General features: G+C 44.2%; 1 pseudogene; it reads left to right on the top strand.

Annotated features, from left to right (window-relative positions):
- The first annotated feature begins 12,447 nt into the window (after nucleotides 1-12,447).
- LOC126204864 (5S ribosomal RNA) lies at nucleotides 12,448-12,565 on the top strand (annotated as a pseudogene).
- Nucleotides 12,566-13,431: the final 866 nt, after the last annotated feature.

The raw sequence follows: 13,431 nt of genomic DNA, 5'->3' as shown, positions 1-13,431 counted from the left end.
CTTTTAACAAAAAAAATTTACATGCAGGACCGAGAGCTAGCAATGGGAAGCCCTCTCAGTGGCCTATTAGCTGAAATATTTATCAACCATATAGAAAATAAAATTCTAACACTAAATGATAACATCACAAGCAAAGTTAAATTCTATAAGAGATATGTAGATGACACCCTCATTCTATTTGATGGCACAGTCGATGAAGTGACAAACCTTTTTAACAAATTCAATAGCCTACATAAAAATATTCAGTTCACCCTTGAACAGGTAGAAGACAACAAAATACCTTTTCTTGACATAAAAATACCAAAACAGAACCAAAAGGTAGCTTTCAATGTTTACAGAAAATCTACTGGCACTGACACCACTATACCAAACTCCTCAACACATCCCTCCTCCCGCAAAAAAGCTGCTTATAGATCAATACTGTACAGAGCACACAAATTTCCACTTCAACATACAGAGCTCCAACAAGAAATAGAAACCATAACATATACTGCAATAAACAATGGATATGACCATTCTCTAATTAATACCATGTCACAACAGAAAAAAAATGAACTAAACAAACAACATCAAACTACTCACAACTGACAGTGCCCCAGCAGTCAAATATGTAAAAATGCCATATCTTGGAATAGTGTCTGACAATTAGCAAGACTATTGAAAAACACAGAAGTAAAAATTAGCTTCAGCACCAACAACAACCTAAGTAGGAAGCTTATTCACAATATAAAACCACCAGATACAAGTCTTCATGCATCTGGCATTTACAAAATTACCTGCAGCCAATGTAATAAATATTATATCGGCCAAACAGGCAGAAATTTCAGAACCCGATTCAAGGAACATTTAGACTGCTACAGGCTTGATAAATGTAACAAATCAGCAGTAGCAACTCACATTAAATACACAGGCCACCCTTTGAAAATCGAAGACAACCTCGAAATTTTACACAAAATAGGAAAAAGTAAAAGAATGCATATCATGGTTCAAAAATGGTTCAAATGGCTCTGAGCACTATGGGACTTAACATCTGAGGTCCCCGTAACGGTTGTGCGGTTCCAGACTGTAGCGCCTAGAACCGCTCGGCCACTCCGGCATAAAACCACTGAACACAGACTTTTATTCGAGGGATCTACGGTATATTTTTCTCATGAGAGAGGGAGAGCGAAAGAGACGGAAATTAGATACTATTATTCGTTAACAGTGGGAATAACATTATTTTTTCGTTACATTAATATACTGAAAGAGGTGTGTTGTTTTTCTTCTTGGGTGCTTCGTTGTTCAAGAGGGGTACAATATATCAAGCCATGACGGCGATTGTAATCTCTTACATCAGCTCTTGGGGCCGCACATCACATTTAATACCAAAAGTTAAGTACGAAGGAGCAGATGTTATGGTATGGGGTGTTTTTTGTGATTAGGATGTGATATCTTTATCGCACTTGATAAAACTCTAAATACGGACTTATTTATAAACATAAATACATAATTATTTACATTAATCTCTAAAAACGAAGGGACAAATTACTCATATCTTTTCTTATGACCCTCTCTCACTGTCTGTGCAATGCTGCGTAAGCCAGTATCAAACTTTCTTATCAAACCCAGCAGATTAGAGAATTTATCTTTTTGAATTGCGCCATGGCCGCTCTATAACTACACTACTGGCCATTAAAATTGCTACACCACGAAGATCACGTGCTACAGACGCGAAATTTAACAGACAGGAAGAAGACGCTGTGATATGCAAATGATTAGCTTTTCAGAGCATTCACACAAGGTTGGCGCCCGTGGCGACACCTACAACGTGCTGACATGAGGAAAGTTTCCAAACGATTTCTTATGCACAAACAGCAGTTGACCGGCGTTGCCTGGTGAAACGTTGTTGTGATGCCTCGTGTAAGGAGGAGAAATGCGTACCATCACGTTTGCGACTTTGATAAAGGCCGGATTGTAGCCTATCGCGATTGCGGTTTATCGTATCGCGACATTGCTGCTCGCGTTGGTCAAGATCCAATGACTGTCAGCAAAATATGGAATCGGTGGGTTCAGGAGGGTGACACGGAACGCCGTGCTGGATCCCAACGGCCTCGTATCACTAGCAGTCGAGATGACATGCATCTAATCCGCATGGCTGTAACGGATCGTGCAGCCACGTCTCGATCCCTGAGTCAACAGATGGGGACGTTTGCAAGACAAGAACCATCTGCACCAACAGTTCGACGATGTTTGCAGCAGCATGGACTGTCAGCTCGGAGACCATGGCTGCGGTTACCCTTGACGCTGCATCGCAGACAGGAGCACCTGCGATGGTGTACTTAACGACGAACCTGGGTGCACGAATGGCAAAACGTCATTTTTTCGGATGAATCCAGGTTCTGTTTACAGCGCTCATGATGGTCGCATCAGTGTTTGGCGATATCGCGGTGAACGCACATTCGAAGTGTGTTTTCGTTATCGCCATACTGGCGTATCACCCGGCGTGATGGTATGGGGTGCCATTGGTTACAGGTTCTAGGTGCTTCAGTTCGGAACCGCGCGGCTGCTACGGTCGCAGGTTCGAATCCTGCCTCGGGTATGGATGTGTGTGATGTCCTTAGGTTAGTTAGGTTTAAGTAGTTCTAAGTTCTAAGGGACTGACGACCTCAACTGTTAAGTCCCATGGTGCTCAGAGCCATTTGAACCATTTTTTTGTTAATTACTTAAATATGTTACCGAGACAAATGTATGCCTGTAATTTCGTTACTCTACATTAATTATTTTTTGGTTTTGCAATTTTTCCGTCAGTGTAGTTAAGGACTTTTCACAATTTGAACAAGCACCAAGTACCATCACTCAAGCCACACCAGTGTAATTATATTATGAACATCTCACTGAAATAACTCATTATATTGAGTTTAATACTTCGCACACTGGTTTATATTAACTGTTAGGCTCGGGGGGAAATCACTAAAGCTAATAAACGGAAAAAGCGAAGGCACATAGTCAGGTGGCCGGAAAAAAAAGGCCACTGTAAGTCCAAGAATTTTACTGAGATTTAGTCCAACAATGCCACGATTTAAAACAAAGACACTTTTCTGAACACATAAGCGAGATAAACGAGTAGATCCCTAGCAGTATTCAACGCTTAACGTTCGTAAAGCAACCTGAACAGTGATACTCACTAGTCAGCAGCGGGTAGAAAAGTGTCTTACGAAACGGCCAGCGGTAGCCCGTTGAGGAGCGAAGCCTTCTTTTTAGCATGGTGGGGATGGTTTCCATTTCTGGAAGTAGCCAATAGCATGAACTAAAAGGGCAGGAAAGTTTTCAAATGACAACGAGCTACACTACTGATATCTTTGAAAATTCCTGGTGAAGTTGGTACTACCTTAGCTTGAGGAAGCGAATTTTTTCTGAATACTGCTAGCGAATTCTAATTCACTCATTCACATATCCACACTGAACCATCAAGTAGGGCGGTTCACAAACAACAACTCAAGTACACATGTTATTCCAAAACGTTATCGTGGAAGTAGGGGCCAGGAGGTGCTGTTGAAATAACACACGCTGCTAAAGATACCTCTTTATTTTAAAAGACTTTCTCAGTAATAAATTTTTAAGTCTGGCATTTCTTTAAAAAAATTTCAAAACAATTTCAAATAGCTTGACAATTTTCATTATGGATAGGAGATTACCAAGTAGACATTAACAACTTGTTTGACGTTAACAATAAGAAGATTTTAAACTTGTTATATCAATAAGGGAACAATTCCAAAAAACTTTAAGTAGCTAGCTTGTACTAAGCAAAAATAGTTGTCTCTCGCCAGTTACATAACTTATATTTGTTACAAGATAAATGTGAATAAACCAGTACACAAACCTTCACATTAAAGACAATTCCAAAAAAAAAATTTCCTTAGCTCGGTGAGGGAGTGACACGTGTAAAGGCGCCCAAATCACAGCAGGCGGAATAGTTACTGGTGGTCTACAGGGCCATAGCACATCAGCCCCAAAACTTCGATTAGAAACCGCCACCTTCCCGAGTTACTCAAAACCAGAAGAAGTGGCAAGGGCTGTGCCTGCACAGGCTCCGAACCACAGAGACACACGACACCGACCCTAAATCACCCAATCGAGGTGTGAATGAAAACGGCCCGACCAAGAAGCAATTAACACATTCTCGCGGACAGGCGGTGGGACGACCTCAACAAAACACTGGTGAAGAAACTCATACACTTCACTAGAACTTAAAAACCTTCTCTTATACATATACATATACAAACTCTGTTACATAAAAACAGTACTCAACTTCTCGCACTCCACCCCAGCGCCGGGGACACGTCGCACTTCCAAATGCTCGTCAGAGCCAACCGCTGCCAGTGGTTTCAACGGCCGATAAGAAGACATACGGTCCAACGCGCTGATCTCCTGCGCCACGGCTTCTAAGCTTCATAAGCCACGTACATGCGGGTAAGGCAGACTTAGTCCCTGACAACCAAGAGGTCGGCCAAAGCACGTGGCGAGCAGCAGGGCCCCTCTCGCGCCACCACCTCTCTCGGTCACCGCCCAGTACGTACTCCCCGATCGTCACGCGACCGTACACTTACTCCACCTCCCGCCAGAGGGCGGTAGCTATCCAAAAAGCACTCCAAACCGAAAGCGCCACCGCAAACACTAGACGCGAAGCGAAAGCACTCCGCCTGGCGCGCTTTTCGAAGAGCCGGACACAACTACGGCTCAAATGGCTCTGAGCACTATGGGTTTAACATCTGAGGTCATCAGTCCCCTAGAACTTAGAACTACTTAAACCTAACTAAACTAAGGACATCACACACATCCATGCTCGAGGCAGGATTCGAACCTGCGACCTTAGCGGTCGCTCGGTTCCAGACTGTAGCGCCTAGAACAGCACGGCCACTCCGGCCGGCTCACAACTGCGGCTCACACACAAACAGTAACTACTCAAGGAAAAGAAGAAATGTATTTGCAACTACGAATAAGATTAGACTTCAGCTGCACAATTTATTTGTGACATACAAAAATTTGTGCCAGACCAGGAGCCGAATCTGGATTTCCCGCTTTTCGCGAGCGGCTGCCTTAACCGCTTCGGCTCTCCAACAGGCCTCGCACAGTTGCTATGATTCTCGCACAGGGAGCCATTTATTACTGTCACCCCTCTCTAGAGGAATGTAATACTATTTCATAGTGTCTGTGGTTTATGATATACTATGCAATGTCCTTTAGATATGCATGCATGTTGGAGGAACAGACACAACTACAATGTACAGCTGTATGAAATAGAAGAGGAGGAGGAGGAGGAGATTAGAGTTTAACGTCCCATCGACATCGAGGTCATTAGAGACGGAGCATAAGCTCGAATTGTGTCAATGATTGGTAAGGAAATCGGCCGTGCTCTTTCAAAGGAACCATCCTAGCATTTATCTGGAGCGATTTAGGGAAATCTCGGAAAATCTAGATCTGTATGGCTGGTCTGAACAGTTGTCCTCTCAAATGCGTGTTCAGTGCGCGAACCACTGCGCCACCTCTCTCGGTAGTAAATAGAAGAAATATTTTGTGTTGGTCCGGGAAGCGTGCTCGGATAGCGAAAGTGGCAGTTGGTCTTCGGCGGCGACGCTCTGCGGATGGACCTGTTTACGTTCTCGCTGCTGCGCGAGCCTCGCGGTTGTTCACTTTCACAACAGTATTAAGGATGTTACGATCAAACCGTAGAATGGCCAACTCCTACCGTAAAACCACGCGGAAGTTCACATTTTCGAACAAATACGCACGACCAAAAGCACTCGCTTCTGAACAATTCTTACGTGACTGAGTGAAGATCCCCATCAAGATATTATCAGAATACAAGTGTCTATTTTGGTAGTGTGGTTTTTGTCAAACTGACAAACGACACAGCTTGCGACAAGATCATAGCATGGATGGAAGACGGCCTCAGATTCCAGAGTTTGGATGGCCCCATCGGTCCAGTAATTGTTAAAAATGGCAGCCTGGGGCTATGCTCAGTCTTATCTCTGAATTTCCGTTCAATATGGCGGCAGCAGACGTGGTGGCGATACAGTGCCCTTAGGGACAGTACATGGGCATGCAGCAGAGAAACGGCCACACTTCACTACACATCAGTTTTAAACAGCATGTGCCAAATTCACATTGAGCTAAAGAAACATATCCCATCCTATCTTTCCATTGACGTCTGTTGGGCCATAGACATATGTGATCGGCAGCCAAAGATATGTTCTGGATGCGCTAAAGAAGGACACGTGTGAAATGAATGCCTCAATGCAGAATCACGCAGCTGAGGACAGACGACGCTTTCCCCCTTATGGCTGTGACCTTCCTACTACACACATATGCGATGCACTGAGACCCAGTCCCATCCAGCGAACCGACACCATCCAGACACCTGCACAACAGCTTCCACAAGATCTTTCACAATGTGCAGAGACTGACTGAGATGAGGTCGACTGTCTACAACAGTGACTGTCTCCAAGCCCGGAGATCCCGGTGCTGGATGAAGACGTTGGCAGACGTGAAGGAGAAATGGATCTCGATGCCATGGTAGTGCCTACAGCTGCTTTCATTAATAAACGTCACAAATCTATCCTGTCATCTGACTCGGAACCACATCTCTGCAAACAGAGGTCACCAAAACGACATGAGAAGAGGAGAATGAAATCACGGCAGGGACGGTGTCACACTTCCACGATGAACCCGTCACACACCCACCAGATTATTCCGAAGAGGAGTCTCATATGCAGTTGCTGCTACCCCCACCCATACCCATCATGGACAGGAGAATTTACCATGTGACTCCGGAACACAGCAATATCTTGAAGACCCGATGGCAGATTTTCTCACGCTGTCAGCATGGGCATCCTGATATTAGCTCTTCCTGCATCAGCGCTGATCGGATCTAAGTGTCCTTTTCGTGAGTGGACCACGTTGTTCCTGACAGATAATGCTGAAGACCAGATGTCATTTGTTCTTAACAAAATGACCATCACATGCAACATTCTGCTGATCCAGGCATACCGAATTGCCACCGTCAGTTTAAATATGATCAGCTCCTATGTTAAGCTACAGTTGTTACATGACAAATTACGAGCAGCAGAAGTTGACATTGTCCTATTCGAAGAGCTATGGATGGATGGTTATACTGCATATATCTTTCCAGCCACCAACGAAGATAGTGGAGCAGCGATTATCGTGTGTGATGGCGACACAGTAGAAGACATCATTTACTTGATCTAGCAAGAGAGCTAACACTAACAATATACGGGATCAGACTAGTGAATGTCTATGCGCCGTCTGTCACAGACCAACGACAACAGCGCTCACGGCTTTGCCCTAAAACATCACGCCACTTTTTCTGGGACGATATTAGCAAATAGTTGTCGGCAGAATTATCAGCTGAGTTCTCACGAGTGAGGAACAACATCCAAATTTTGCAACCTGTCCTGAACTCCGTTGCTTAGTGCATCAACTCAGTCTTGTAGACACCTGGAAGTGGTGCACAGTGATCACTGGGATATACATATGTCACGAGCTACTCAGATAGTAAGTTGGATTGCTTCTACATGACTTCCCCACTCACGTAACATACTGAACATGTAAAGGTGGCCTTCAGCCTTCTCGGGTCATAGCATTTATGTGTGTATTCTCAAACTCCAACATCAAACAATATGACATTGTTAGGGTCAGTGGAACCTTAACGTTGCCTATTTACAGGAACCGGAAAGTCAGTGAATGGTGAGGACCGTGTGAACCCTGTGAAAGACTCATCACAGAATACTTGTCCATACTCCTGTGGTGGGCACAATGTGCAAAGTCAGCCCTATACCACACACAGGTCCAATATGGCAAGGAATGAATACAGTGGCACCAAGACACAACAGAATTTTACTACATGGTCCTCCAGCACCTTTTGGAGCACCTGCCATCCCCAGAACGTCAGGCCAAGATTCAATGTATCAATGCTAAGATTTTGATCCTTACTTGGCGCCAACTGGACGTCATAGTTGTTTGAGAGACATGCCCAGATAGCATCAGCAGAGAAACGCCCTCAAAGCATCATGTCGTCACAGGTCTCAGACACTGTCGACAAGTATGGGAGATGACGCCCTGTGGCAGTTTTTCGTCTGGTGGGTTTTCAGGAACAAAGAAACATCGTCGTTCATCCACGAAATGGGGCAGCCAGATCCGATCAACAGTGGTGCAAGAAGCGTCGTTGTCATCAGGATGTTCATGCTGGCGGCGTGAGAAAACCCGCTGTTGCAGTATTCAGGGCTTTGCTGTGTTTCGGAGTCACACAGCAAATTCTTCTGTCTGTGGTGGGGAAGGATACTGGCAACAGTGCGTCCTCTTGGTAATCATCTGGTGTGTGTGTGACGGATTCAGCTTGGAAGCACGATTCTGACCCTGCTGTGATGTCATCCTCCTCTTCTTGGTTCGTTTTGGTGACCTCTGCTTGTGGGGGATGTGGTCCTGAGTCCGTTGGCAGGATAGAGTTGTGACGTTCATAAATGAAAGCAGCTGTAGGCACTACCATGACATCGAGATCCAATTCACCTTCAAGTCTGTCAACATCTTCATCCAGCAGTGGGATCTCTGCTCGAGGAGCCTGTGACTGTTGTAGATGGTCGACCTCGTCTCAGGCGGTTACTGCATGTTGTGAAAGATCTTGTGGAAGTTGCTGTGCAGGAGTGTGGATGGGATGGAGTCTCAGTGCTCTGCATAAGTGTGTGGTAGGTATGTCATAGACGGAATAGAAGCATCGTCTATCGCCAGCTGCGTAATTATGCATTGGGGCATTCGTTTCACTCATGCCCTTCTGTACCGCATCCAGAACAGGTCTTTGACTGCCCATCGTATATGGCTATGGCCCAGCGTCTGTCAATGAAAAGGTAGGATAGGACATGTTTCTTTACCTCAGTGTAGACTTGCCACATGCTGTCTGTTTGACGCTACTAACGATGGACAGGTGTATTATGATAATGTCTTGACGGGGATCTTCACTATGTCATGCAGAATTGTTCGAAGGCAAGTGCTTTTGGCATGCATATTCGTTCGAGAAGGTGAACTTAAAATCGGTTTTAGCGTAGGTGTTGGCCATTCTAGCTTTGATCGTGACACGCGCGAATAGCGCTGTGAAAGTAAACAACCGTGAGACACACGCCCCAGCGAGGATGTAAACAGCTCCGTCCGCAACGCTTCACTGCCGACAGTCACTTTGGCTATCCGTACATGCCTCCTGAACCGTCCCAAGCATTTATTCTGTTTTATAGCTGTAGATCGTAATTGTATTGTTCCTTAACACATGAATGCATGTCTAAAGGACACTGCAAACACATTTCTTGACCCCGAGGGGCCTCACAGTTCTTTCATGAGTTCGTGCGTAGCGAACGCGAGGCCCCAAGCTACCGCAGCCCATTCTTCCTACCCTGCTTGAATTTCCTTCACCCTGCCCCTCCCTCCGTATCCTCGCTCCTTCCCCCTCGCTCCCTCCTTCTCCTGTCTCGGTGTTCTGATTTATATCTAGCTGGCTATCCACCTGGTTCAATCGATTGCTTGAAATATTGTTCCTTCTGCCTGTTCTCTTTCATCCTTTTTGTCGTTTAGGTCCCCACTTGAGGTTTGACCACCACTTCTGAATTTTATGCTTTTTGTGTGAGCCATTTGGGTGTGTGGCGCGGAATTTGAATACACATCAGATGTAGAAATACGCCTACCACCTTTCATTTTTGTCGCACAACTCGTTCTTGATGTTGCGAATTCTTTTTCATCACTGTATTCCAGAATTCGAATCAAGAACTACTGCCAACACGAGTAACTTAGCTGTAGATATCCTCGGTGTAGTGAAGCAGCTTAAATCACTTAATAAAGGCAAAGCCTTCGGTCCAAATTATATATCTCTCAGATTACTTTTAGAATATGCTGACACAACAGCTCCATACTTAGCAATCATATACAGCCGATCGCTCGTCGAAAGATCCATACCTAAGTAGCAAGTAGCTCAAATCACACCACTACCCAAGAAAGGAAATCGGAGCAATCCGTTGAATTACAGAGCCATATCACTAACGTTGATTTGTAGTAGGATTTCGGATTTTTTGACATGCACTGGGTTAGAACATTACAAATTACCTCTAATAAAACGATTTGCTGGTGAACTGCCAACAGGGATTCAGAAAATATCGTTGTTGTGAAACACAACTAGGTCTTTACTCTCACGAATGACTGCTATCGACAATGACGTCAAATTGACTCCACATTTTTAGATTTTCAGAAGGCTTTTGGCATTGTTCTTCACAAGCTACTTCTATTCAAATTACGTGCCTGTGGTGTATCGTCTCAGTTGTGCGACTGGATTCGTGATTTCCTATCAAAAATGTCACAGTTCACAGTAATTGACGGAAAGTCGTCTAGTAAAGCAAAAGTAATATCTGGCGTTCCCCAGCTGTCTCCCTCTACTGTTCCAGATCTACATAAACGGTTTAGGAGACAATCTAAGCAGCCCTCTAAGATTTTTTGCAGATGATGCTGTTATTTACGTTCTTGTTAAGTCGTCAGATGATCAAAACCAATTGAAAAATGATTTAAACAAGATATCTGCATGGTGCGAAGTGTGAAGTTATCCACTTGAGAACGAAAAGGAATCGTGTAAATTTCAGTTACACGATAAGTCACAGAAATCTGATGGCTGCAAAGTCATCTAAATACTTAGGGATTACAATTACGAATAACTTAAATAGGTACGATCACGTGGATAATGTTATGGGGAAAACAGAGCAAAGACTGCGATTTCTTGGCACAATAGATAGATTATGAAACAGGTCTACTAAAGAAACGGCTTACACTACGCTTGCCCGCCCTTTTCTGTATATTGCTGTGCGTTGTGGAATCTGCATCAGATAGGATTGACGATGAAATCGAAAAGTTCAAAGAAGGGCAGCTCGTTTTGTATGATCGCGAAATGAGGGAGAGAGTGCCACGGATAGGATATGAGAACTGGGGTGGTAGTCAGTAAAACGAAGGCGTTCTTTGTTGCGGCGGGATCTTCTCATAAAATTTCAATCACCAGCTGTCTCCTTAGCGCGTGAAAATATTTCGCTGGCGCCCACCTACATAGGGAGATACAATCGTCGCAATAAAATAAGAGAAATCAGAGCTAACATGGAAAGATGTAAATGTTTGTTTCTCCAGCGCGCCTTTCGAGAGTGGAACGTTGAAACACCCCCTTAGAAAAATTTATGAATGACAGTGCTGGAAAACCTCTACGTTATTTGATACGAAGACAGCTGAGTAAAACTGAACGTACTCAGACATTTCTCTCTTTACTTATTCTGATCAACACTAAACTGACACACAATATTTTTTTTTAGCGCAACGCAATCTGACTTTCAATAATCCCTACAAAAGACTGACCCTGACTAACAATAACCTATACCTTTCATGAATCACTTACCTCACAAAAATCTTCGTTACTCAAACTAATGCAATATAGCGAGCGCCAATACTGCCAGCTAAATAAAAGATTCTAACTACTGAAGGCACTAACTACTGATGGGCATAGTTAGCAAATGAAAGAGTTTTATGTAGAACAAACAATGTATTTACCTTAATAGTGCTCAAAAGTCATTATATATATATATATATATATATATATATATATATATATATATATATATATATATATATATAATATCAGTTCATGACATTCAGTCCTACAAATTTCCTTTTTCTGACGGACACATGTCCAGATCGTCCGCTCTCAAAACTCTGCCATCTCTCTCCCCACATCCACCACCGCTGGCGGCTCACCTCCAACTGCGCAATGCTACTCGCTGTTCACATCCAACTGCCCAACACTACAATAGCAAATATTCCAACAATGAAAACCAGCCACAGGCTGCACACAGCACAGTCAGTGATTTTCATACAGAGCGCTACGTGGCGTTACCAACATAAAAACCTAAACAGCCTACTTACAACGTTAAAGAAATAACTTGAAGGCGGTTCGATGAAACGTCTGCCAGACATTTAATTGTGAACTGCAGAGTAATAATATAGATGTGGGTGTATTTAGGTACAACGAGCCGCCAGAGACCGTGGGTCCGTTATAGCAATGCTCAGAAGTTATCGGTGAAATACTTCTGAAAGTTTATCGGTGGTGGTCTGGTTCACCCTGTACAAGACACTGTTTCCGGCAGTAGATCATGCCAAGGCAGAAATGTTTAATCTCAAGTTATAGCCCCAACTTACTTGAGAGTTTTATGAATGTTCCAATTAGGGTGTTCTTGTAACTATGCTGTTACGAAATTCATCATGGTGGTTCCTGTGGTGTTTATGTTGTGTTCTGCCCACTCGTCTACTCGTAATATTGGGTACCTAGGAAGCCTGCTTTCTCGCATCGCTAAATTCAAGTAAATAGTATTAATAAACTAAATGACAATAGGCAACGGCCTTGCCGCAGTGGATACACCGGTTCCCCTCAGATCACCGAAGTTAAGCGCTGTCGGGCGTGGCCGGCACTTGGATGGGTGACCATCCGGGCCGCCATGCGCTGTTGCCATTTTTCGGGGTGCACTCAGCCTCGCGATGCAATTGAGGGAGCTACTCGACCGAATAGTAGCGGCTTCGGTCAAGAATACCATCTTACGACCGGAGAGCGGTGTGCTGACCCCACGACCCTCCTATCCGCATCAAATGGTTCAAATGGCTCTGAGCACTATGGGACTCAACATCTATGGTCATCAGTCCCCTAGAACTTAGAACTACTTAAACCTAACTAACCTAAGGACATCACACAACACCCAGCCATCACGAGGCAGAGAAAATCCCTGACCCCGCCGGGAATCGAACCCGGGAACCCGGGCGTGGGAAGCGAGAACGCTACCGCACGACCACGAGAAAAATTGGCAATAGTAATGAAGATATGTGCAGATGTAATAATATCTTGGTGTGTAAAGTAAATGTTGACTAGTATAGCGAGTTTTGGGGAAGGGAGATTTAAGGAGGGGGAAAGAGGGAAGTAATGAGGTGAAGTACATTCACGTACAGAGGAAGGCATTACTGTTGCTTAAGTAGATACGTCATTAACTGTTTTTTGAAGCCGGACATGTTTTTAAGTTCTCTAACATAACAAGGGAGGTTATTCCAGAGTCTGGTTCCCGCTACTGTAAAGGACTTGGAGAAGGTGCCTGAGCGATGCAGTGGAACAGAGAGGATTTTATTATGATAGGAACGTGTGTTTCTGTCATATTATAGTAGAGAACAGTACACTTGCAGCTTTCAGTATGTAGATATCGATGTAAAGAGTTTCACTATCCATAGGAAGAGTTTCACTGTGACGGCAACCGGAATCGAAGTTACTGGGTTACAAAGAGAGGAGACCTAAGACAGCACATTCGAGGAAGGTGCGTGCGTGGAAACCCGGTG

The sequence above is a fragment of the Schistocerca nitens genome, chromosome 9, assembly GCF_023898315.1.
Source record: "Schistocerca nitens isolate TAMUIC-IGC-003100 chromosome 9, iqSchNite1.1, whole genome shotgun sequence".
Taxonomy (NCBI): Eukaryota; Metazoa; Arthropoda; class Insecta; order Orthoptera; family Acrididae; genus Schistocerca; species Schistocerca nitens.
This window is presented reverse-complemented; position numbering and strand designations above follow the sequence as displayed.